A 25,848-nucleotide genomic window follows, 5' to 3' on the forward strand; every position below is an offset into this window, starting at 1 on the left:
TTTCACCCTTTTCATTCTTAATTGCATGGATTTGGGCCTTTCCTTTGCTTTTTTTTTTATAAGGTTGGCTAAGGGTTTGCCAATTTTGCATTTTTGAAGAGCCAACTCTTCACTTGTTGGGTTTTATCATTCTCTTAGTCATGCTGTGATGATTATAATTTCCTCTCTTGTATGAGCTTTGAGTTTGTCTTACTCTTCTCTTTCTAGAAGCTTGAGGTTTAGCATTAGGTTGTTTATTTGAGCTCACTCTGTTTTCCTAATATGGATATTCACTGCTATGAATTTCCCTTGTAAGACTGCCTTCACTGTGCACATAAATTCCGGTATATTGTATTGGCATTGGCATTTAATTGTAGAAACTGTCTAATTTCTTCTTTAATTTTCTCTATAATCCATTGATTGTTCAGGAGGGTATTAATTTTCATGTTTATGAAGTTTTTGTGGTTTATTTTGCTATTGATCTCCAATTCATTGCATTTATCTGATAAAATACAGGGGATAACTCCAATTCCTTTGCATTTAATTAAGAATGGTCTATGAGCTAGCATGTGGTCTATTTTGGAGAATAACCTTAGTGCAACTGAAAAGAATGTTTATTCTGACTTTGTCAGGTGGAACACTCTGTAAACATCTATTAAGTCCATTTGTGTAAGAGTTTGATTCAGTTCTAGTATTCTGTTGATTTTTTTGTCTAGTTGATCTATTTGTGACAGTGTGATGTGGTCCCTCACTACAATTGTATTAGTGCTTATTTGATTTTTCATGTCCATTAATATTTGTTTTGCATAGTTGTGTGCATTAGTATTTGGTGCATATATATGATTGTCACCTCTGTCTATTAGATTGTTTCCTTTACAAGTATACAGTGACTTTCTGTGTCTCTCTTAGACTTTGTTAGAAATTTTCTTTGTCTGCAAATAGGCTACTCCTGCTTTCTTTTGGATTCCTGTCACATGGAGTATCATTCTTCATCCTTTGACTTCCAATCTATGTGTTTCTGAAGTAAGTGCTTCTTGTGTGCAGCATATTTTTGGATCTTAATTCTTGATCCATTCTTCCAGTCTATTTTTTTAATTGATGAATTGAAACCATTAACATTGATGGTTATAACTGATATGCATTGACGTATCTTTGTCATGATCTTTTCCTGTTGTTGGATTTTCCACCTTTGCATTAATTTCTTGCCTTACCTAATAGATTCATTCTGTTTGGCTCAATGGAGTTTTAATCCTCATTGTCTTTTCCTAAGAAATTTTTTAGAATTTTTGGTAGTGCTTGCTTGGTATTCATGAAATTTTTCAGGTGTTCTTTTTCATGAAAGTAAAGTATATTATTTCTTTATCAATTTTGAAAGATAGTTTTGCAGGATAGATCAATCTGGGTTGGAGGGGATATTTTTGTTTGTTTTGTTTTGTTTTGAGCTTGAAATACTTCACTCCAGGTTCTCCTTGACTTTAAAGTTTGTGTTGAGAAGTCTGCTGTGATTCTGATGGACTTTCCTTTGTATGTGATTTGCTTCTTTTCTCTAACTGTTTTTAATATTTTATTCTTGTTTTGGATTTCTAGAATCTTGATTATAATATGCCTAGGTGTACATTTTTTATATTATGGCTAGTTGGAGATCTATATGTCTCATATATCTTTATGTTAAATTCTTTTTCCCTATTTGGGAACTTTTCTGTGATTACTTCTGTGAAAAGTTCATATAAACTTTGGGAAATTGGTGAAGACAGGAGGAAAGAGAGAAGGAAGGAACAAGAACAGATCAAGCTAAGAGCAACAGGAAAACTAGAAACTCCATTCATGCTCCTGTAAAAATAAGAACAATCAAGACAGAACAAAACAGGACAAAAATGGGAGCCAGAAAAGTGAGAAATGAAGAAGGATAAAAGGAAAGAAGAAAACAATGTCCCCTTCAAGGCGTGTCTCTGTTGTCACCAGTGGACAACATGGGCAGGGTACAGATTTGTGTCGACTGATCTCAGCAAGTCAGCCATAGTCCACTGAAGTTCAGGCTAGTTTCTGGCTGCAAGGCTGGAATTGAGCTCACTGAACTCCTTCAGGTTAGAACTCTGCACGGTTCCACTGCAGGTTTTAGCTGCCCTTCTCCTGCAGCATATCCAGGTCCTGATAGGAGGTGTTGACCCCAACAACTCACCTTTAGTCAGGAGCACCTTTATTGTGGTGGCTCCCTTCACTCTCGAAATAGATTTCACTTCTCAACAAGTCTCAGAGAGGTCCAGTCTCCATTGCTCACCACTGTGCTGTCTTCCTGAAATCCGAAAAATGGCCTTTCTGCACTCGACCACACAAGGTCTGGATCCCAGTGTTGCACTGCCTCTGGTGAGCCTTCTTGCTGGCTGCTGGTGTCCTACGGGCCTCTGAGGTTAGGTTATTTTCATGGGTTCAAACAACAAAGACATTTCCTACCACTGGAGCTTAACATAGGATAAGAACCATTATTCCGGATGTGCTGCATCATACTAATGATATTTTTCATCACCGTAAATGTGATATGAGTTCCTTCAGGGTGGTGGCAGCTTCAAGAGCCTGATCAGCAGTTTCCTAAGAGAAGTATAATCCTAATAATAAATTAACAAGAACAAACAGCACCTGAAATTTTAGTAAATCTCCTAATCTGGCACACCATTTCCACCATGACAAATACTAAACAGGAAAAACCAACATAAGTGTCACTGTGCAGTGGATCAAGAAAGACTGATTTAAATTAACTTTACAAAGCCACTATACTGTCAGTGGTATATATACCAGTTGACTTTCAGCATTTGCTTACCACTGTTTGGATCTTAGCTCTAGATCTCTATGGATTAGGTATTCCCTGATTTATAGGATCATCTCTAAAGAATACTTGTTTTTTAAGTCTAGAACTGAGAAAGTTTTTTATTTTTATTTTTTGTGACTGTGCAAGTATTGCCTGTTTATATTTATTTAGTTATTTATTATTTTGCAATGAGGGGGATCAAACACAAAACCTTGTCAATGCTAGGGAAGTGTCTACTACTAGGCAACACCCCTAGCCATATGTGACTTTATTAAAGAACAAATGAGCAATATTTGTGGAGACAAGTAATTTTCCATTCCGAGTAATAGTAAGAATATATGCTAGAGAATTGCAACAAGCTATGGAGAAGCCCCATACTGATGAAACAGGCCCATCTTTCTGTACCATTGTAATTCATCCTATCACATCAGAAATTAGAGGATGTGGAGGGTTATGATCAGTGCATGAGAGTTTAGCAAGTACGTGAGGAGGTCCCTTTGAAAGAAATATTGGGAGGGTATTTCCACACTAAATAGAGGAAAAACCATCTCTTCTCAGAGAGGTCTATAAAACTATTTGTTTTAAAAAAGAAAACATCTGTGATTTGCATATGACTATAAATTCTGAGTAGATTTCCATAATAATTAATGTTATCTCATGATTATTCAAAGAATTTTCTAGAGAAGAATTAATTTTGTTCCAGTATTAGTGCACACATGCAAATATTGTGTAAAACATCAATGTTTATACAATGACTTGTCTTTTTGACTTTCTGATTTTGCTTATTAATAACAGTGGTTTCCACTGTTATTTTGAAATAACGGCACCTTGAAGAATCATAATAAAGGTATAATTTCTAGTCCAGTGCACAGATATTCTAAGAAAGCACACCCAATGTATAATTTATGTATAAATTGTGTATCTGTGGCACTGCAGAAATGGCAAAGACCCAGGTTTCTATTTCCTTGCTTCACTACTTTTAATGCAAGTCATCTACCAAAGTAATGAGGTTAATGACAGAAAATTTAATATTAATTTTTTGTGTCCCACAAGCCTTTTCACACAAAAAATGTTTTTGTACTTTTATTTAAACTAATACCACCTCATCAATGATATCCCTGAGTTTATGTAAGTGAAACTAGACTACTGCAGAAGAAAAAGAACAATTTGCACTATATGACATTGACCTTAGCTAGAGCAAAATAATACAGCTTCTGCTTTGTAAAGCCATACTGCTTTTATGAAATGCAACAGTTGATTTCCCCTTTTGACAATTGATTTTTATTATATCCCATAGTCAAGGACTCTCAGTAAATTTAAAGATTATCTGTAACATATGTTCTTAGAAGAAAACAGATTTACACAGAAAAACGATTTTGGCAATATTCTTGTAAATGTATCTTGCAGGTTAATATCAGGATATGGAATTCCTTTTACATTTTTATTGCTGATTATAGCTGGAAAAATGATAATGCCAAGGATGATTTCAATATCACCATAAGTATACTAATATAATATGAAATATGGATATGGAATTGTGATATTAGAAAATTGTTTTTTCTCATAACTGTGCCTGGGTCCTTGGCTCTTCTATTGTTTGCCAAGAGCTTTTTGCTCATGTCACACTTAATTTCCCCTGTTTTTCAAATGTAGAAGTTTCTTCTACGTGAGGAGAAGTACTAGCTGTTACACAAAAAGAGATCCTACTTTCCAGTCTTAATATAAAAATTTTACATCTTTTCTGTTAAGCTGGAGACTAGGCAGAACCCTTAATGAATTGTCTGTTTTCCATAAGGTAATATCTGCTACACTGACATTTCAGAAAACAGCTTCTGCTACATTATTGTGTCTTTAACCCTGAACTCCAAAGCCAAATTCTAATTTAAAAGTGACCTACTTCCCTGGAAACCTGTGGTCCTTCTGAGACACTGAGAAGTTCCTTTGGTCAACTCCTGTTCCCAATCTTACCTGTCACTCATTTCTTCTAGGAAAAAATTTGACAAAGAATAAAATTAGTTTTTAGAAAATACCACTATTACTTTAATAATGTAAGAGTGTTATTATTCCAGCCTTCTAATACCATCCGACACAGTGCCATTTCCCAAGTTACTGCAGTTCATTAACTGAATAAAAGCAGCTCCACTGGTATAAATTTTTTTAGATAAGTTCACCTTTCTCAAGGAGCAAACGAAAAGGGCAAAGCATGACAATTTCTCATTTTATAATGGGAAATTTATTCAATATTTTTCTCCCATTTATCACTGAAGACACATTACAATTAAATGCCTTCATTTGCACATAGGTAGCCTACAAAACTTCTTTTTTAATTCCCCAGGTGTTTACAGTGTGTTTCTCCCTAGCTATTTTATGTTTAATTTTTACTTCCTTTACCTATTAAGCAGTGTGACTCAGAACATTCATTAACAGCATCGGTAATAACAAAAGGATGGGTGCAGAAGGATTCTCATTAAATCCTGCATAGGTAAACAAAATCAAAATGAGAGAACAATGCAAGTTATGCAAAGAAATCTGTACTCTTTTACTGTTTGATGTTTCATAAGATGATTGATTGAATAATCATGTCTATGACTTTTGATAGAAAATTAGAAACAAAACTATGGGAAAGAGATTTGTTTATCAGTGATTAATTATATATTTTGTATAAAGCAACATGTTTATTTCCTTTAAGCTAAATTATCCTCTATAGAAGCCTATGAATCCATGCCTCACTACATCATACATCTTCTTTCATTCGTGCAGATGCAGTTGGGCTCCTCCTAGAATTAAAAGAAAACTTAACGATATTTTTCAATAGATTAATAGTCATTGTCTTTGTAGTTGACTCTTACAGCCCTAGAGCAAAACTTATTACTTCCTAGATTTATTTTACTTCATAGTATACACATTTGAGTTTCACCTTTCAGTCTCCTATGTTGAATTATGTGTACCAATTATTGTGCATCATGAAGATGGAGGCAGGAACTTGAAAAAGTGAATTCTAGTGCAAGTTGCTCTAACCTTGAAAGAGACTAAAAATTTCTCTGGTTCCTAAATTCTCAAGAGTTCTAAGTAAATATGAGTCTTATTGCTATTATAAATATAGACTTATCTACGAAGTTAAGTGATTGAACTAAATGTATGAGATTATTTCCCATATCAAAGTTTGTGACATGTTACTCAAATATAAACAGTACCATTTTCATTATTTAAATTTATTTCATTGAGCATGCATAAGAGCCACTATCTTGTACAAATAACTAAATAACATATTCCAAATTGCAAAGATTATTGCAAATATTAACATCCAATGTGAGTATAGAATCTGATATAAATTCTTCATAAGAGATGAAGGTTATTTCCATAGAATATTAGAAAGGTAATTTTCCCTAGATTTTGGATAAAAGCATGAATTTTACCCATGGTTTTAACAAAAAGCCAATTGGCTAAAGCTAATGGGTAGAAAAATTAATCTGAAAACCTTGAAGTTCTTAATTGCACAAAATTAAGTTGTTCTTGCTAGCTTTTGTCTGTATTTCTCAGTTAAACTTGGTATCAGTTCATCAATGGCTTATATTTTTTTAAAAAACATAGGCTATTTTAAAGACAAATTCAAGATATAAAAGAGCATACAAATGTGTGTGAGGGATGCACTCCAAACAAATTTGCAATCCAGTATCTCCAGCACCTTTTCCAAACTTCATGAATATACAATGGAATTAGTGATACACAAAAGAAAAAAATTTTGTGGAGAAAAAGTCTTCTGAATTTCTCTCATCTCACCTTGCCTATATCTTCCCCAGAGAAGGTGAGAAGGGAGACACAGCTCCTCCTTCACATGGAGATCAGCTGGGCGGGCTTCAGGGGAATTTTTTTCAAGACATTTATCTGTGTCCTCCAAAATTTTGAAGGTTATAGGAACCAATGTCTGATTTGTAAAAACTAAAGCTGATAGAAATTTGCAACTCACTGGCAAGCAAGAAAATCTAAAGAGCAAGATCTGATTAATGTCTTTATGACAGGCCCTGAAGGGAATGGTATGTACTGGGATCCAAGGGCTCTGCACCAAGGCCAGTGTTAGCCTGAGTCGGGCATGTAAATTTCCCCCAGGAAAGGGTGGAGTACAAGAAAAGTAAAACAGCAAAAGACCTCATTATCAACAACTGAAGTGCCTATCTCCAAACATGTAGAGAACAAAAATTAATCTAAAAAAACAACCTATCAAAAACAAAGTTAAATACAATCTCAACTCCTAGTGAAAGATGGTGCAGGGAACCCATGAACCCTCTAGGGTTTCCTGCAGGGAACCTGTGAAAATACCCCAGGAGAGCCAGGTATAAATTTCATCAGTGCTGATAAGGTCTTCAACTTTAACCATCCTTGAAACATAATTCAGCAGTTTAATTAATGCCTTAAATCTCATATTCTACAAATTGAAGCTATGTTTGCAAATTAAAATGGTGTGAGGAATAATGTATTTACTACCTAAAAGAGAGCCAAAAAGTCATGAGATCAACAAGAATTGCCTTCTAGGGGCAAGGGAAGCAGATTACCTATTAAACAAAGTTTAATGACAACAGAAAATGAAAAGAGAATATTTTGGCTGCTGTGCATATGAATCTCATGTGTGAGCCTGTCACTAACATAGCACTGAAATCCCACTCCTCCCAATGTACCTCCATGTGAACTCCACCTTCCAGCACAGATGATTTGAAAACTAGATTCTATATCATCACCAGACCAAAAAATGCATTTTAGTATCCACAGTTAACATGCAATGTTTAATTAAAGTATATTAAACTCAATAGCTAAATTAAAACTCACATATCTATAGACGTACATTCTCTGAGTTTGAAGTTGGAAAATTTTCCCAAGACTTGGAATTATGTTACAATACCCCCAAATCAATACATTTGCCTCCAGCAAGATCAGATAAAAGGAAAAATTTCTTACAAGACAGGGCTCTTAGATGGGATAGAAGGTAAAATGTGAATTTGTGGTGAAAAGATATGTCTATAGTACACCCCCAGAGGGATAAAGAGACTTCAGAAACAAAACCAAAAAAGAAAAAAAAAAATTCAGAGATTAGCTAAAACAGAAAAATCTTGTGGATTTAACTATGATAATTTTAATTTTATTTAAATAGAGAAGACACCAGCAGATAAGAAAATTTCAACAACAAAAGCAAAAGACAAGAAATCACCATAAACTCTACTTCTCATTTACCTTTAGTTTCTCAGATATTTTTAAAAATACATTTTAATCATTTATTTATTTTTGGTACCGGGGAACAAACTCAGAACCTTGCATTTGTGAGGCAGGTGGCAGAACCACTGAGCTAAATCCCCAGTAAAAATACGTTTTAAAAGCATAATTGACAGTGATGAGAAATTGTTAGCTATGTGGTGTTAATTGCATACTTATTTAATTTTTCCCAGAAAGTATCAGTTACATACATTTTTAAATATTTGAATTAAAGAAATTAAATGACAAAATAGACTCCACCTGACTTCATATGCAAAAAGAGGTAAATAATATATTTTAACTTATTTTAAATAACAAAGTTGTTTAACCAAATTTCAGACGTGTTTGTAAAAAATATGTATAAAATTAAACTAATTTATCAAAACATTATTTTTTCTATTTAATGCTAATTCTTATTCTGTTTTCAGATATTTCAAATTCAGCAGAAGTATTTCATTACTTCATTTAACACAGCATTGCACTTATTTTACTTCCACGTTTATGTCATGTTAAAAGAAGCAATAATCAATGGTCTCAATTAATTTATACTTAACCACTCAAATGTTATTATAAATATATTTTTGATATAGAAAAGCAATTTCCCTAAGCTTTTACTAGATGTTTAATAATGGAAACTTAGGTCTCGGTATAAAAAAAGCAAAATTTAATCTATGAAACAAAGAAAACTATTTACTTAATAAACAGAATTGATAAATACATACTGTTATAAATACATACTGTTGAGAAGGGGCAAAGAGGAAGAAAGGAAAGAAGGAAGGAAGGGAGGGAGAGAGGGAAAACATACATTATCAATATCAGAAATGAAAGAAGCTAAGAATAACTAGAGATACTAGCTGCGCACAGAAAATTATAAAGTATTACTAATGGAAATTAAAGAATATTTAAATATAAATACATATTTTAATGGGTCAGAAGATTTAATGATGTTAATGTGACAATTTATTCTGCATAGATGCAGAAAAATCTCAAACATAACCCAATAGGATGTTTATTAAAACTAAAAAGCAGATTGTAAAATATACATGGGAAATGAAAGGATCAAGACTAGCCAAAATAATTTGGAAAACAAAACAATTGGAGAATTTACATTAAGACTTCAAAACCATTCCAAATCTACTAAAATCAAGACAGTGTAGCATTATCTTAAGAACAGATGTATAAATCAATGGAAAGAGAGAATTCATAAGTAGATCCATACACACATGGTCAATTAGTTTTCATAAAAGAGGCCAAGGTAATTCAAACGGAAATAACAGTATTTTCAATATATGGTGCTAGAGCAATGTAATATTCATGTGCACAAATCAAAACTAACTTAAATTTTAACATCAGGGCATATGCAAAATTTTCAAAAAATGGATCATAGAATTGGAAATTCTAAAAATATAAAGCATGTAGGAGAAATCTTAATACAACATTGTAACTACAATAGGTGAAGATTCCTCAGATAATCACAAAAAGTAAAAATAATTAAAATAATTGATAATTGGAATTGTATTAAGATGAAAAAAATTGTGTTTTGAAAAGGCACCATTAACAAAAAGAAAAGGTGAGCTAAAGACTTAACAAATATTTTGAAAAAATATAAATAGAGCAATTTTATCCAGAAAATAAATCAAACATGAAATTCAACAATAAACAGTCTCATTAGTAAATAATTTAATTAGACACTTAAGAAGGCATATAAGCCAAGTGCAGTGAAGGAGGCCTATAATTCTATCTACTAGGAAGAATAAGGTAGGAGGATCAAAGATATGCTCTCAGGCTGGTCCACTTAATGATGCTGTCTCAAATAAGTAAAAATCTAAAAGGCTGAAAATGTAGCTCAGTGTGGAGGCACTCTGTTGAATTCAAAGTCCACAATGTATGTATATTTCTATATGTTAACTATATCATGTTAATATTATAGAAATGTAAATAGTATGTATATATAGCCAAAAAAGCATACTTAAATATGCTTGCCCTCATTAGTCATTAGGGAAATGAGAATTAAAACCACAATGAGTTAGCAGTATGTTCAGAGCTAAAATTAAAAACCATAACAATAACAAATGTTTACAAAATGTTGAAAACCTGTATTAATCATAAAAATGATGCTTGGAATGTGAAATGGTGTAACGACTTTATGAAACATTCTAGAACTTTTGTTTAAAGTTACACAAACACCTAAGATACAACCCAGCAATTCCACTCTTTGTTACCTTCCTAAGAGAAATTAAAACGTTGTCTGCACGAAGTCTTACGTGTGAGAATTTACAGCAGAAAAATTCATAACATCTAAAAATTAGAAACAAATGACCATCAAAGGTCATTGGGAAAAGAAACTGTGGTACAGTCAAGCAATGGAACACTACTTGACCATAAGAAATAATTAATGCACTACTGATCCCCATAGCAAGGAAGAATGTCAAAACTATCCTGAGGAGGCAGTCAGACATTAGAAGCTACATTTATATACTTCTAGTTGTAGAAAAGGCAAAATTAACATGACAGGAGACAAGCCAGTGGTTGCCAGAGGTCAGGAATGAGAGGGAGAAATTACAGCAAAATGACATGGAGAAATTTTTATGTTGATGGAAATAATATAATCCAGATGGAGGTGATGGTTACACAGCTGTATAAATTCATTAAAAGTTTGAACTATGGAGCCTATCATCATTTTGATAGATTCAGTACACAAGGAAATCAGCAAAAGTATACAAGATCTGATGAAAATGCATTCAAACTTGAATTTTGCATTTACAACCTGTTCATTTCACTGTAAGATCTGTACTAATGAAAACCTGGGCCAATAATAGGACAAAAATAATCAGTGAATACATAAGTCAGTAGTAGTAACTGACCACAAGGAGGAAAAACAGAGCAGGTAGAATTCAAATAGTACTTCAAATTTTCTGAGGCAGCTTTCTTTCTCACACTCTCTAGTCATCCACTAAACCCCAGATAGTCCAAAACACCTGTACTATTAACAAAATTTGTATGACAAGATTTACTTATTTTGAAACTATTATCAAAACTGAAGATGAACTTGAATTAAAAACTGAAGTGAAAATTTGGTATTATGATACCATAAACTATCTTACCCATTGAAGCAAAATGATAAACTAGAAAAGCATATTTCAAATACATATGTCCTATCTAAAAAACAAGAAATTCAATGAGAAAAAAATTAACAATCTCAATTAAAACTGTAGGAAAGATGCCCAAATAATCCTCAACAGAAAAATGACAAATTCTCACTGCATGTAAAGACATTCATCTCAAGAATATTTGAAGTATAAAAAAACTATAGTCGTATGGCACTGAGATCGTGTGTGTGTGTGTGTGTGTGTGTGTGTGTGTGTGTACTTCTTAAAACAAACACCATTTAAAATTCATTTAAATGGCCATTATCTTTTCAGGTTCTGGAAAGAAAAAGATAACATAAAATCTAAGTAATTGAAAGACTTTTAACGAAGAGAGCATTTACAAAATGTACAAGCAGAACCTGAGAGTAGCAACAAAGCAAATCACCCTAATAATAGGAACATCAAGACTGGTAGGAAGAAGTCAGAAATTGCCAAAACTCCTAAAGAAGAGACAAAGAGGGTGGGGTGACAAAGGCCAGCTTAAAGGAGCTGTGGTCTTTAATTTCATAGCCACAGGCCACCCGGTTAGGGGGAAAGAAAAGGGAATAAAAACCCCAGTTTCACTTTGTTCCTCCCAATGAGCTCCATTGGGTCTTCCTTTGGTTTAACTCTACATGGAGCCAGAGGGAACTGAAAGTCTACACGAGCTATACTTCCAGGGTACAGAGTGCTGTGGAATATAGTAGAGTGGGTAGGGGTCCATCCTCAGATAACCACACAGACACACTTCCGCAGGCAAAGTCAATGTAATTTTCAAGACATTCCACAGGTAATGTGACAATGTATATTAAAAGCCTCAAAAATATTGCTCCACTTGGCTGTTTCTACTTCTATGAATTCATTCATCCTAAGGAAAAGAGAATTTATGGAAGAAGCTGAACAATTACAACAATGAATAGAATTATTTATGATAATATATTTGAAATATTATTTCAACATTAAAAACATGATAAAATGTCAACAAATATGCACACTTTAAAAATGTATAAAAGACACGGGAAACTGCTTACAAAAATTGTTAAATTTCAAAAGGAGAAAACTAGCTATACAGTTATAGTAGCATCCCGTGGACTGGAGCTTTAACTATCCATTCCTGTATTTTCAGCATCTATAAGAGCACCTAGTAAAACTTCATGCTATATATAGAACTTAGGTAAATATACATGCATAAAGAAAACTTAAAGCATGTCCATCAAAAGGTTAGTGGTCATTTTGGATGGAGGAATTGTGGCTGGTATTTTACTGTTTAAACTCTTTCTTATGATAATGAAAAATCATTTCAAAATCTTTTCTAAACCAGGCATAATGGGGCACATTATAATCCCATCCCTCTAGGAGGCTAAGGAATGAGAGTTGCAAGTTCAAAACTAGCCTGTGCAATTTAGTGACTTTGTGAGACCCTGTCTCAAAATAAAAAGTAAAATGAAAAAGGAAAAAGCCAGGGCTGTAGCTCAGTACAAAGGCCCTGAATTCAGTCCCCAGTATCACAAGGAAAAAATCCTTTCCTAATTTTTAGAGAATTGTTATAGGGACTCTGGAAAAAGGTTAAGGAATTCTGAGAGGTCTGAGCTATTTCATCCCATTGAGGTGAATTACTACTATCTGCAGAAAATCCCCTAAGGAAGTATAAAAATGAAGACTAAAATCTCAGAAAATAATGTTTTAAATCTTGCTCCTATTTCCACCAGCTTTGGAAGCAAGATTCTCACTCTTTAACAATTATAATTCTGAATGTTCCCTGGGGTTGCACTGAGTCATCTTCTGTGATGATAGGAGTCTTAGTCCCAAAACTCCTGTCTGTAAAAAGTATAAAAGAGTTCACAATGATGGGACTGAACTACTCTTCAGAGAGGTTAGATTGTTAATGGAGCCATTATAAACACTTTCAAGAATAAAGGTTAAGAACTGTAAGGGGTTGTAAAAACCTAGTACAAGTTTTTCTTTTTAAAGAAAGGGAAAAATGAAACCTAGCACAACTTTTTTGTCTTTTTAAAGATAGAGAAAAATGAAACACCACCATTCAGTTATTTGCCCTATTCTACCAGTACAGATAGGTCAAGTAGTACAGTCTGCTAAGTCCTAGTCAAGTATATCAGTAATTTTGCTGTCAGAAAAATAGTTCAAATCCCCAACTATGTCAATCTGATTGGGAAAAAAAAAGAGTTACATAATATGTAATGAACAAATTGACTTGGAAATATAAAATTAATTTGCTTTGCACATATGGTCTTAGTTGCTTGATGAGGGGGGCACTGAGCATTGACCTCGGGGCCTGGCCACTGAGCTACATCCCCCAGGCTGGGCTCAGACTTGGGAACCTCAGGCCTTAGACTCAGTGTGCTAGATTTCACGTGTGTGCCACCAGACCCAGCTAATTGGTATTTTTTTAGGTAACTGATTTCAAGTTATTCTTGGGAGTTTGGGGTTCTTGAAAACGAGAAGTGTGTCTTCCAGGGATAAAGAGAAAAGTGTGTCTTCTAAGTTCAACCAGGACTCAGAAACCACACATGACTTAGACACAGGGATTTTAATATAACAAATAATAATGAGTTGGGCCAGGGATTTGGCTCAGTGATTCTGATGCCTGCAAAGGCCCAAGTTTGATCCCCGGTACAAAAAAAAAAAAAAAAAAAAAAAAAAAAAAGAGTAAGTATTGGAGGGAAGGTACCCTATAGCTGAGGGCGGGCATCCAAGGAAGGGAAAACTTAGGAGGTGCTTTCTCCATGGCCGAGTTTCAGGCGTCCTTGGAGCAGGACTGGCTGTAGCTCGGGAATCTGCAGAAAAGCTCACTGGAACTCTGGGAAACTCACCGAACTCTGAGAAGTTCACCGGAAGCACAGATCTGAGGAGGAAGCAGCGCTCCGCACAGCGAATTTGGCTGAGGAGACGGATGAAGCAATTGTGGGGACCAGCAGGAAAAGTTCTTTCCCTGATCATAAACCCCTTGGGAGGACGATTCAACCTGTGCTCACTGCAAGGAACCGTTTAAAGGAATCTCGTCCAATTCTGCACATATTAAAGGACAATTTTGAAGCTGAAAGGCAATAAATGGATTGGTGGAAAAGAGGTCGGTCAGACCATGTTCTGTCCCCAGTTGAACCAGAGCAGTGATGTTGTCCTATATTTAATGACAACATGAAAATTTTCAATTTAAGACGTAGAAAGTATCAAAATAAAAAGTATAATGGTACCAGGTGTGGTACTGTACGCCTGTAATCTCAGCACTTGAGAGGCTGAGTTAGGAGGATTGCTGTGATTTAGAGGCCAGACTGGGCTACATAGAAAGATCAAAGCTAGCCTGGACTACGTAGTGAGACCATGTTTTAAAATAAACAAGCAAAGGGCCAGGGATTTAGCTCAGTGGTTCTGCCACCTGCTACACAAGGTTCTGAGTTCGATCCCGGTACAAAAAAAAAAGGCAAAAAAATGATAATGGCATTGGGAAATCCTTACTAAAAATAGTCCAGATTGAAAGAGCAAAGAACTCCAAAAGATACAAATCAGAATTGAAATTATTTGTGCTTAAATTTTTGAAACACAAAAAGTATTGTTATATAATAAATGAGTTAAGTATTTCAGTAAAGTTGATAAGTTCACTGACATAAGGCAAAGAAAGAAGAAATTAATTTTTAAGGTTGTGATTAAAGTTACATTAATTATTTTTATTTTTGGTACTATTGAATAATCCCAGGGAGTTCACACAGAGCTACATCCTCAGCCTTTCTATAGTTCTTATGTTGTGACAGAGTCTTACTAAATTGCCTAGGCTGAGTTCAAATTTGATATCCTCCTACCTCAGCCTCCTAATGTGCTGGGATTACAAATGTCTGGCATCACACTCTGCTTATTCTGCTTATTTACACGATTTTTTTTTTTTTTTTTTTTTTGCTATAGGGGATCAAACTCAGGCCCTTGTGCTTCTGAGTCAGGTGATGGAAACACTGAGCCAAATCCCAGCAACATGAATTTTTTAAATAGGAAAATAACCATAGGTTCTCCATTCAGAAGTAAAAGGCATATATGTAATAATGATGAACAGTACTTGAAACAAAGATTTGCTACAATTCTATCCAATTATTGAAGTTAAGAGAAAATGAGAAATATATTAGAAAATAAATCCTGCATAATCAATCAGACAAAAGGCTCATTGCATAATATAAAAAAGAAAAAAAAGTCAATAGTTTCACAGACTTTTCTTTGTTTTACCAGCATGGAACCAAATACAAACACCATTAGAAATGGACGAAAGATTGTAAGTGCTTCAGTGAAGTGGAAATACAAACAAATAATTCTGATAAGGGAAAGAGTTTTTTCATTGAAAATGTCTTACCTTAGCTGTGCACGGTGGTTAGTGCCTGTCACCCTTACACTCTGTGAAGCTGAGGCAGAACAATTGCCAGCTGAAGCCCAGCCCATGCAACTTCGTGACTAATCAAGACTCTGTGTCAAAAATTAAAAGAACATTCAGGAGTAGGGAGGGATGTAGCCTAGTGCAAAGGCTCTGGGTTCAATTTGTAGTATTAAAAGAAAAAGCTTCATTTCATTTTTAAATTGTGTGCAGGTTTGAATTTGATAAAACAGGCCCAGATTTCATATCTAACATGAAATCGACAATGTAAAATTCATAAGAAAAACACTGAAATAAATACACTGAAATAGTAGTGATTGTGTCTGGGTAGTGTAACTCCATCCATTTCCTCTGAACCAGGACTTAGTGTATGCAAGCAAGTGCTCTCCAGCTAAACTACATCCTACCCTCCACAGACCTCTTGACTATCTATGCCTTTCATATTTTCAAACATGGTTATGAGGAAAAATGTATGAGTGACAAAGTAAGTGAAGCCATTAAATATATGGAAATAAAGTAAAATAAGATGAGTTTAGAAGTATTGTACCTACCATAAGGCAAGCAATATTTATAAAGTGATCATTATAAGGCTGGCACTGAAGGGAATAAACAAAAATGAATGCTACATCAACCACTCCTTTGAGACACTTAAATTAAATGGAAGAAAATAAACAGTGGAAATAAAAGTTCAATATTAAATTTCATTTTAATGGCAAATAAAAAACCAACTAAAATCTCAGTTGACAGGAAATTTAGAGGTTTAGTATCTCAAATTCAGAATAAAATAAAAGAATAATTCCTTCTCTTCTTCCTGCTCTTACTATCAAGGATAAATACACAGTTGTAAATAGATATGACATAAAATAAGTACTAATATAAAGTCAATGAAGAGATTATGTAATTTGCAAAACGCAGTGTTGAACAGAATTTCTTCTTAAAGGTTCATCTTGCTTCCAGAAGACTGTAATATTGATTATGCCCAAAGCAGGCTGTAAAGAGTTAACCGCACAATTGGCTTGTTCAGAGAAGCGAGTCTGGCCAAGGTCAGAGTAACTCGCACCCAAATTCCATTCCCACAACTAAAACCTTCTGACTAGAAGGACAATATTCTAATTATAACTATATATTTTGTTTGTTTTGTTCCTAATTCAAGAATGTTTGTCTTGTCCTTTATGAGCCTTATTTACATTAATTTACACTCAAAGCTCTCCTTTAACACAATTGATTGCCAGTAAAAGTCAGTGCCTGGGACTGTCCAGGGCCTTTGTTGGTTGTACCAGCATTGGTCATCCTGGTACTCTGCTTTCTCTCCTTGTTCTGTCTCTTAGTGTACTTTTTTCTCAGGCCGGCATCATATACTGGGTGGGTGGGTATTAGAACCTGCCTACAGGGGTCTCTGCCACTTGCTCATTAGATCTGATTACCCTAATTCTGGAGGTAATGGTGGTCTTCCACTGTTCTGTCACATTTACCACGTCCTCCTGTTGGTTTTCAGAAATGAAGTCAAAGAAGGTGCTTCGCTGTTCTGTCTGCCTTCTAACTCATCTGTGAATGAAGCAACATGACAATGAAGAGGCAACACCAGAGCCTTTCCTTCAACTTGCCCTAGCAGCAATATTCTCTACATGTTTTTGTAGGGTTTGCAAAAGTAGGAAACTAATCAAAATCAGTTCATATTCTTAGTTCATATTCCGTTTCTTTCCTCTCTAATTTACCCTTCCACATGCTCCTGCTTATGTGCAATTGCAGTGGCTCTGAAGTAGCTGAGCTGGGAATGCCCAAGTCTGATTCATTTGGTCACATTTGGATCACGGTCTTGTCTCTGCACATTTGATCTCTTCTCAGCTGTCCCAGCGTTGCTGTAGCTTCAGGGTTCCTTTTTCAGCTCTTTGTTTTCGTTCCTTCCTGAGACACAGAGGTGGAAAATAGTGTCACAGAGCTAACAGATTCCCTCTGCAGCAGGCACTGGGAAGATGAGGGCCAGTGGGGAGCAGTTTTAAAATGTAAAGCATGAAGATCTAGGCTGTAGGAAATCCCCCTACATCTTATATCTTGTAAAAGCAGAAAATCTTAGTGCAATTTCCTCCCATAATGAACAAGAGTACAGTTATCTGATACTATGATACTGAGCTATGAAGCTGAAAGAAAATTTTAAAATTTAAAAATAATATAAAACAAATTTTAATAAATTATGAATACTCTTTTAGTCTTTTAAAATCATAATCATTTCAAGTGGCTTTTAAAGGTTGAAGTAAAAAATTGAAAAAAGGGTATGGGCAATTATTTTGCTAAAATATAAATTTTATAACTTTTCTGATATTTGTCTGCTTTTTAAAATTTGCAATTTGTTGCTCCTTAAATATTCTAAATAAATATTCACTTTAACGCCTATTTTTAGTTTTTATTAGTACATAGTTGTAATCCACAATGTTTACATTCCTTGTGGGAAACTGGTACATCTATAATACATCTTAATTCCTTTTTTCATCCCTTTTCCCTTTGTCCCCACCCCTTACACCCATAGCTTTATCTCTTTGCTTTTGGGGCATCATTAAGAAATCAAATAATGACAAATCTTGGAAAGGCTTGAGGAAAAGAAACCTTTCTGCTCTGTTGCTGGGAATTTGAACTGTTACAATCACTATGGAAATGAGTATGGAGAGTCCTAAAAATATCGAAACTAGAAATTCCATTTCACCCAGCTGTTTCCCTTCTAGGTATCTTCCAAATATCATATTACAGTGTCATATGCATAACCATGCTTATTGCAGCACAAAGAATGATAGCTAAATCTTGGAAGTATCCTATATGTCCTTCAACAGATGAATAGATAAAGAAATATGCTATTTATACAACGTGGAATATTACTCTGCCATAGAGATAAACTTGAATTATTTGTAGGAAAAGGAATGCACCTTGAGACCATAATGTTAGGCAAAATAATCAGACACACAAGCTTAAATATCACATTGTTTTTCTTATATGAAAAATTTAAAGTATAAATAAATAATAAAATTAAAGACCGAAAATGGGAAGGAAATAGGGAGATAGATCTTTCTTAAAGGAGAAGAAAATTAAGAGATGGAGGAAGGGGGAGGAGAGGGGAAAGAAAGGGGATGGAAAAGAAATTAAGATATGTATGTGTCTATCTTTGTATTTGTAATTTACTTATTAAAGTTTTCCTAGTTGGTTCATGATTGACGTCTCATAAACCAGGAGCTACCTTGGGTTTTTATTATCATTTTAAAATATCATGCTATGTTTTGTAATTATTATCAAGCAAGCTTATACAGTTGGTCTCAGTGTTGATTACTTTCTTATAAGATTAATAGGATCTATTTTCTTTCCTTCTTAGTTTATGTGCAATAAATTCAGAGTCTCAGTGAAAGAAATTGACAAACACTGAGTTGAAAAATCAAAAGGAATGATAGAATTAGTAAGGAAATACTCTACACAAAAATCCTAGATGGAAAATGCCTTTCGTCCCTAACTTCAAAAGCTGGTTAAAAGAAGAAAAAATTTTCTAAGTAAGTACCACTACACAGACAAATAGAATACAAAAGTAAATCCTGGGAAAAGAGGAAATAAAAGAACAAACATAAAATGATGAATAATCTTCAACTTCTCTAGGTTATTTTGAGAAATATCTTAGAAATTAGAGAATAAATTCAAAGACATCAATTTCTCTCATTTTAATGAAATTATTGGTGACTTCTTTGTTTAAAATGAGAAGACACAAAAAGAGAATTTAGGTAAGAAAAGAAGTTAAAACTGTCTTGAAAGAAATGAAGAGAGTATTATAGTACAAGAGTATCTTAAATTATATATATTAAACAATAAAGGAAATATAACTAAAATATAAACACATTATAAGTAATCCTGAGGAAAGGTGAAATGGAAAGAAAGAATACAACCAAAAAGACAAAGAAATAAAAAACAGGCAATGATTTCAAAAGAATATTCAGTGACTATATATTTTTTATCTCTAAAGCATGGAAAAGAAAGATCTGATGAATAAAAAGTGACAGATTACGTAAAAAAACATATCCTCAGGAATTTGCCAAAATTGGAAGATGAATAAGGAAATTTTCCTGCCTGAAGCAAACATGGTATAAATGTATAAATGCTAATCATGTAAAAATAGTAACATAAGTAACACAAATCAGAATTTGAAGATAAAGACCAAAATGGAGAAATTACATCTGTACTAAACATATCTGAATTTCAAAAAGCACATTTTAGTTTCACTTCAGATGCTTTATTGTTTAAATTCAGAGTAAATTAATATCAGATTTTCCTAAAAATCATGTATAGCATGAAAAAAGTTTTTAAAAGTTAGTTATTGGGGGCCGGGGATTTAACTCAGTGGTTCCGCTGCCTGCCTCACAGGCTGAAGGTCCCAAGTTCAATCCCCAGTACCTCCCCCCCAAAAAAAAGAAGTTATTTTGAGATTTAATCTGTTCATTAAAATTAAAATTCAACTTTAAATTGCAAAGCCTCATATTTTTGTTTTTTATTTTAATTTTTTTAACAGTAGAAAGCATGAATACAGTCCCCCACTACCACAAATTATGTAGTCAAGTTTCCCACATTTGGGGAAATTGCAGGGATAAGCACATCCTGAGTGCACTGGATAAGCCTCACCCTGGGAAAACCACTTTTGTGATCACGGTATTGCCCCTGCCAGGAAAATGTAGAGCCTCATTTCTTTAGGCTTCAAGATTCAACTTTTTAGTGTTCTATTTATAAAATTTACAGTACATTATTATTGTGTGGTGACCCCGCTGTACAATAGATCTCTATTATTGCTCCTATCAAATTGAACCTTTGAGCCCTTGAAACACCACCAGCCTCCCAATATGGGTAACCTGAATGCTAATCTTTACTTCTGTAAGTTTATATTTTAAAATTCTGTGTATAATTGAGATGATGCAGTATTTGTCTCAGGGCCTGGCTTATTTCACTTGGCATAATATCTTTCAGCTAGGTCTATTTTGTCACACATGACTGAATTTCTTTTTTTCTGTCTGCATGGTTTTCCACTGTGTAATGTATCCCATTGTCCTTACCAGTTCAAATGTTGCTAGGCATGTAGATTGACTTCATATCTTGGATATTACAAGTAATGCTACAGTGAATATGAAAGTGCACATATCTATTAAGCATACTATTTTCAATTCCTTTGGACAGAGAATTAAGACTCCTAGATCATATAGTAGTCTAGTTCTATTCTTTTAAGAAGCTTGCATACTGTTCCTTAACAGGCTGTATGTTCCCAGCAGGAGGTACTTTTGCTCTGAGTCATTGTGAGTACAAGTTTGTTTGCCAATGGTCATTATAACTAGGTGAGATGATAACTCACTGTGGTTTGGATCTGTATTTCTCTGACAGTTAGTGATGTTGAGTGTTTTTTCACAAGCTTGTTAGTTTTTTATCTGTATACCTTAGAAGAAATTTGTATTCAGGGCCAGGGATTTGGTTCAGTGGTTTCGCCACCTGCCTCGCAAGCACAGGGGCCTGAGTTCAACCCCCAGTACCAAACAAACAAACAAATAACAGAAAGAAAAAAATGTGTGAATTTGTATTCAAATCTTTCTTCTAATTTCAACTAGGTTTTTTGTGAATTTGCTACTGAATTGTTTGAGTTCCTCCTATATTTTGGATATTAAGCCCTTATCAAATGTATGATTTCTAAATATCTTCTTATGTTTTGGTAGTTTAAAAAAAATTAGTCCTAGGGCAGGTGGTAAAGCTCAGTGGTAGAGCTTTTACCTAGCCTTGCATGCATAAGGCCCTGGTTTGAACCCCAGTGATACCAAAAAAAAAAAAAAAAAAAAAAAAATCATTTCCAATTGACTTTCTATTCTCAAGTTCTTATAAAGAATATCTGAGTTTGAGAATCTCAAATGTTAATGGAATTTATTCCCAGATAGTGAAATTAAATGGTAGATCTTACTTCTTTATTTTGCCTTCATAATTATACAAAACTAATGAAATTATTAATTATTTTTTAAAACAATGAATAATTTTAAAAACAATAAAAGTTAGTCATTTAAGCACCTAATTTGAGTACTTACTTTCTGTAAAAAATATACCTTTCTGCCTGTTAAACCACAAAATAAATTCAGGCAATTATATTTAAGTCCATGTTTTAGTTACATAAAACTACAAAATTATAAAAATATTTATCTATCCGATTTTATACTTACTATTGAAAAAATAACAGGAATAGGAAATACTGATATTGGAACTTAATCATCTAGGTCAAAGTTTAGGATCATTAATGATTTTAACTTCACAATATTTTCAGTTATTTTTCAAGACAAGTACGAATTTCATTTTATTACCATATAATAGGCTAGACAAGCATCACGAAAGTGTACTTCAGAAAAAGAAATAAATTATGTATGAATTGAAAGCAAGGGAGTATTTTTCAAAGAGCCAGAAATTCTCCTACACATAACAGTGTCCATATGATGCCGATGCACACAATACTCCTCTGCACATCTGGTTAATATTTATTCCCTGATTATCACCTCAGGCATCTTCTCTTCTAAAACAGAGATGTTAAACCCCAATGTTAGGCATAGTAATTGTGTCCCTGTCCCACTCTTCACACCTCCGAAAGATCAACTACTTTCATTACATCAGGGGTTATCAGTCAGGTTAGGGTTCTCAAACTGTGGTGCACAGCCAAGAAATGTCAGCATTGCTGTGGAACTTGTTAAAAATGCACGTTCTCAGGATTCACCTCAACAAACTAAATGGCACTATCTGTGAGTGGGGTTCAGCCATCTCCATTTTAACAAATCTTCCTGGTAACAGATCCATAACAGTTTGAGTACACAACTATGCTGCTTTTCCAATGGAAGTCAAAAACAGGAAATCATATCATTCATAGTTTTATCCCTAATTCCTATCTCTTCTCAGCCTTTTGGTTTAAGATCAAGTGTTTTATCCCTGATTCCTAATATGGTGGTTGGCCCACCATGTGTGTTCCTTAAAGGTATATTCTAACAAAAATATAGTAGCAAATAACAGCTAAACCTTATTATATCCTCATTGTTTCAGGTATTATATTAAGAATTTCAGGTGTATTTAATAGGCACAATATTCTGATGTAATTTAGAGTTCCCCCTTGCTGCACATTAATAAATGAGGTGTAGAAATATTAGGAAACTTTTCAAAACTACACAATTAACAAATAACAAACTGCCAGAAGATCTCTATCTAAATTCACAGCCTAGCTCTTAACCATGAAATTACATAGATTTGTATTTTGTAGAAATACTTCGAATAACTACTTGAAATAATTCTTTCTCTATAGAGATTTATATTGGTCTGTACACTTTGCTCGATGTATTGATAAATTTAAGACATTTTGGCCCTAAAAAGAATATTTCATATGCATACTTAAAATTATGTTCATATGAATCACCTTAAATAATCAAATGGATGTGGGCTTGCTAATAGTCATTTTAGAGACATGTCTGAATAAGCTCCTAATACACATTCAGTTCCACTTTTGGAGATTTGTGTATATGCTTAAATCCTCTGGGAATTAGATGAGATATTTTGCATTGGTTATTAATTACTATGGGATAAATGTGAATTCAAATTGGTATCATGACAAAACCAATGTGTCCCTCATCAGCTCTTCTAACACTACTCAAATAAATGAGTGTGTTTTATAAATGGCACTAATTAAAAGTTAAACTGTGATTAGTTTACAATTACAATTTAAAAAATATTTTAAATTATCAAAATTGAAGATGGAGTTTTTCATAATGGTAGCTTTTCATAATGTACACATCAATGTAACATCACTTTGCAGCAATAAAATTAGAACTGGATGCTCATGTCCCTGAAGAGATGTAGTTTTCTTTTATACTGGATTATACTTGTGGCCATGCTAATGCTCAGTTCTACCGAAGCCAAAATTTCTATGAATAAATGTGTCAATTTATTTTCATTTTGAAAATAAATTACCTTCTATTTCTAATTACCTTCTATTTCTTAAAAAGACAAAAATCCCAACAGATTAAACCACTCAAAATATATTGCTAAAATGTCTCAGAGAACAACAAGATTTAGTTGACTAATTCAAATTACCACAAGGCTAATTATCATTTTTATCTTCATTATGTGAGCTGACTACAGCATTTCTTAATTCTATCATTCCTTTTCATGTTCTGGAAAAACATGCAGCCTGCAGGTGCTTTGACTATGGCTCCTGGAATTCTGCCTGATCTTCATCTTTGCAAGTTGACATTGCAGCCAGGAAACGAAATAAATTATGCTGATTCTGAGCTGTGGAAACATTGCTCAGTCTAATAATTGTGTAGCAGTATAAAATGCCTATCAACAGCAGCTTGGCAGCATTGTAACTGAAGGTCAATTTGAAATAAGTTTGATTCCATCACATTACAAAATACTGCTCACAAATAAATTAGTCAATTGGAGAAGAGTGTAGAGAAAGAATTCAAGAAGATGTAAATGTGCACAAAATAAGAAAGAAGAAAGTGACCATAAAAATATATAAAGATTGTTTGTCTTCATTTAACTAATATGTCTTAGCTGAATGCTTAAAAAGGATGAAGACCTCTAACAACCTGTTGCCCCCTTGTTTATAATTAATAGTCACAGTAAGGACTATGGAAATACAGAAAAAAAAAATGAGACGCCTATTGATTTCTACAGCAACATATGGCGATACACTAGCATGAAGAGAAGACACTCTATTCTGATTTTTGGCAGGTTTACTCCGTGGCTTACAGATCACATGTCACAAGCAATGAAGAAAGAACCCAGGATGCGCACTGAATCACTCAAAGAATGAACCTATCAGTCAGCATCTGCTAATTATATACTTAAATTACTACTGTGATTCCTATTTCTCAGAAGAGGAACTAATCTGTAGAGAAACCGCTTTGAATATTGTTGATGGTTCATAGACAATGGGAAAACCTACCTAAGGCAAAACAGCTGAAACTGAGGGCGAACTGATCATGTCTTGATCTGGTTGTTTCAAGAGAGAAAAAAATCAAGGCAGTGAATAAATGAAAATGTTATGGTTCAAAACTCCAAATAACCTCATTTATGTACCTAGTAACCTCTACAGTAATTTTTTCTCTTAAATTGTGTCTCAGATATGATGGAATATAGAATTTTAAAATCTTCCATTCCTGAGCATACTGTCCTCTTTAATGCTTTCCCTGGAGTGTGAGCAGGACTTGTAAACATGCTATTAGTTCCATGATTAGGCTACTAATTAGCTGATTTACAGTTAATGAAAATAGGCATTATCTTAGATAGACCTGACCTACACAATGAGCCCCTTAACAGAAACTATAGTTCCACCTCCTGCTGGCCTTTCAGACACAGCCTTCATGAACTCCACAACTGCACAGAAGTTAATTCTGCCAACAACCATGTGAACTTCTAAGAGAACCCCAGCCCGAGTTGTAACTGTTATCTCTGACTGGTGATTGGAGAACTTGAGCATAAGCCCAGATAACCTGGCTCAAACACCCAATCTATAGAAACTGGGCTGAAACAGGTTTGTGCTATTATAAGTCCCAGGTTTGTAGTTGTTTGTTACACACACACAAATGAAAATTACTAGAGATTAGATGTTTAAAATAAGATCGTCAAAGTTTATTTGTGTGTGTGTGTGTGTATACACACACATACATATACAAATATATATTTGTATATATACTCATATATATGCTCATATATGATGATTCTCAGATATAAGATTCTGGAAATCAAAACTAGGGCCTTGTATATGTTAGACAAGCTCTATGCCACAGGGCTATCCTCCTAGCCCTATTTCTCATATTTCAATATTTCTTCATATGAGATGTTTTTCAGTATTCTTCACTGTCATGCTTTTTAACAATTAACTGAACTTGCTTGGCATGATGGTGCACACCTGTAATCCCAGCACTCGGGAGGCTGAGGCAGGAGGATCATTGTGAGCTCAAGATCAGCCTGTGTTACATAGTGAGTTCCAGGTCAGTCTCAACTACATAGTGAGACCCTGTCTCAAAACAAACAAACAAACAAACAGACAAAGAACTGAACTAAATCTTGTTTTTCACTTTAACAATACAAATATCAGTATAAAATCACCATGTTTTTTCAGAGAATTTTCAAATCCTCTGGTTTTATTTGCCCTTTTTTTCATCATTAGGTAAAATTCCTCCTAAAATGCCAGGAAAACTAGAGAACGTTAAATTTTTCCCCATTCAATTGACTTCAATCAAACTTTGTCTTCCTAATTACCAAGAAAAAGTAAAGAAATAACAATTGAAAATTTTATA

General features: G+C 34.0%; 1 non-coding gene across 1 annotated transcript; it reads right to left on the minus strand.

The window, feature by feature from the left end:
• Positions 1–20,051: 20,051 nt before the first annotated feature.
• Positions 20,052–20,215, minus strand: LOC117285398. The gene has a single exon (XR_004516451.1). It is a non-coding gene; the product is annotated as a U1 spliceosomal RNA (small nuclear RNA).
• Between the last annotated feature and the right edge of the window lie 5,633 nt (positions 20,216–25,848).

This window comes from Fukomys damarensis, unplaced genomic scaffold (assembly GCF_012274545.1).
Source record: "Fukomys damarensis isolate Sample0158 unplaced genomic scaffold, DMR_v1.0_HiC HiC_scaffold_9, whole genome shotgun sequence".
Classification (NCBI taxonomy): Eukaryota; Metazoa; Chordata; class Mammalia; order Rodentia; family Bathyergidae; genus Fukomys; species Fukomys damarensis.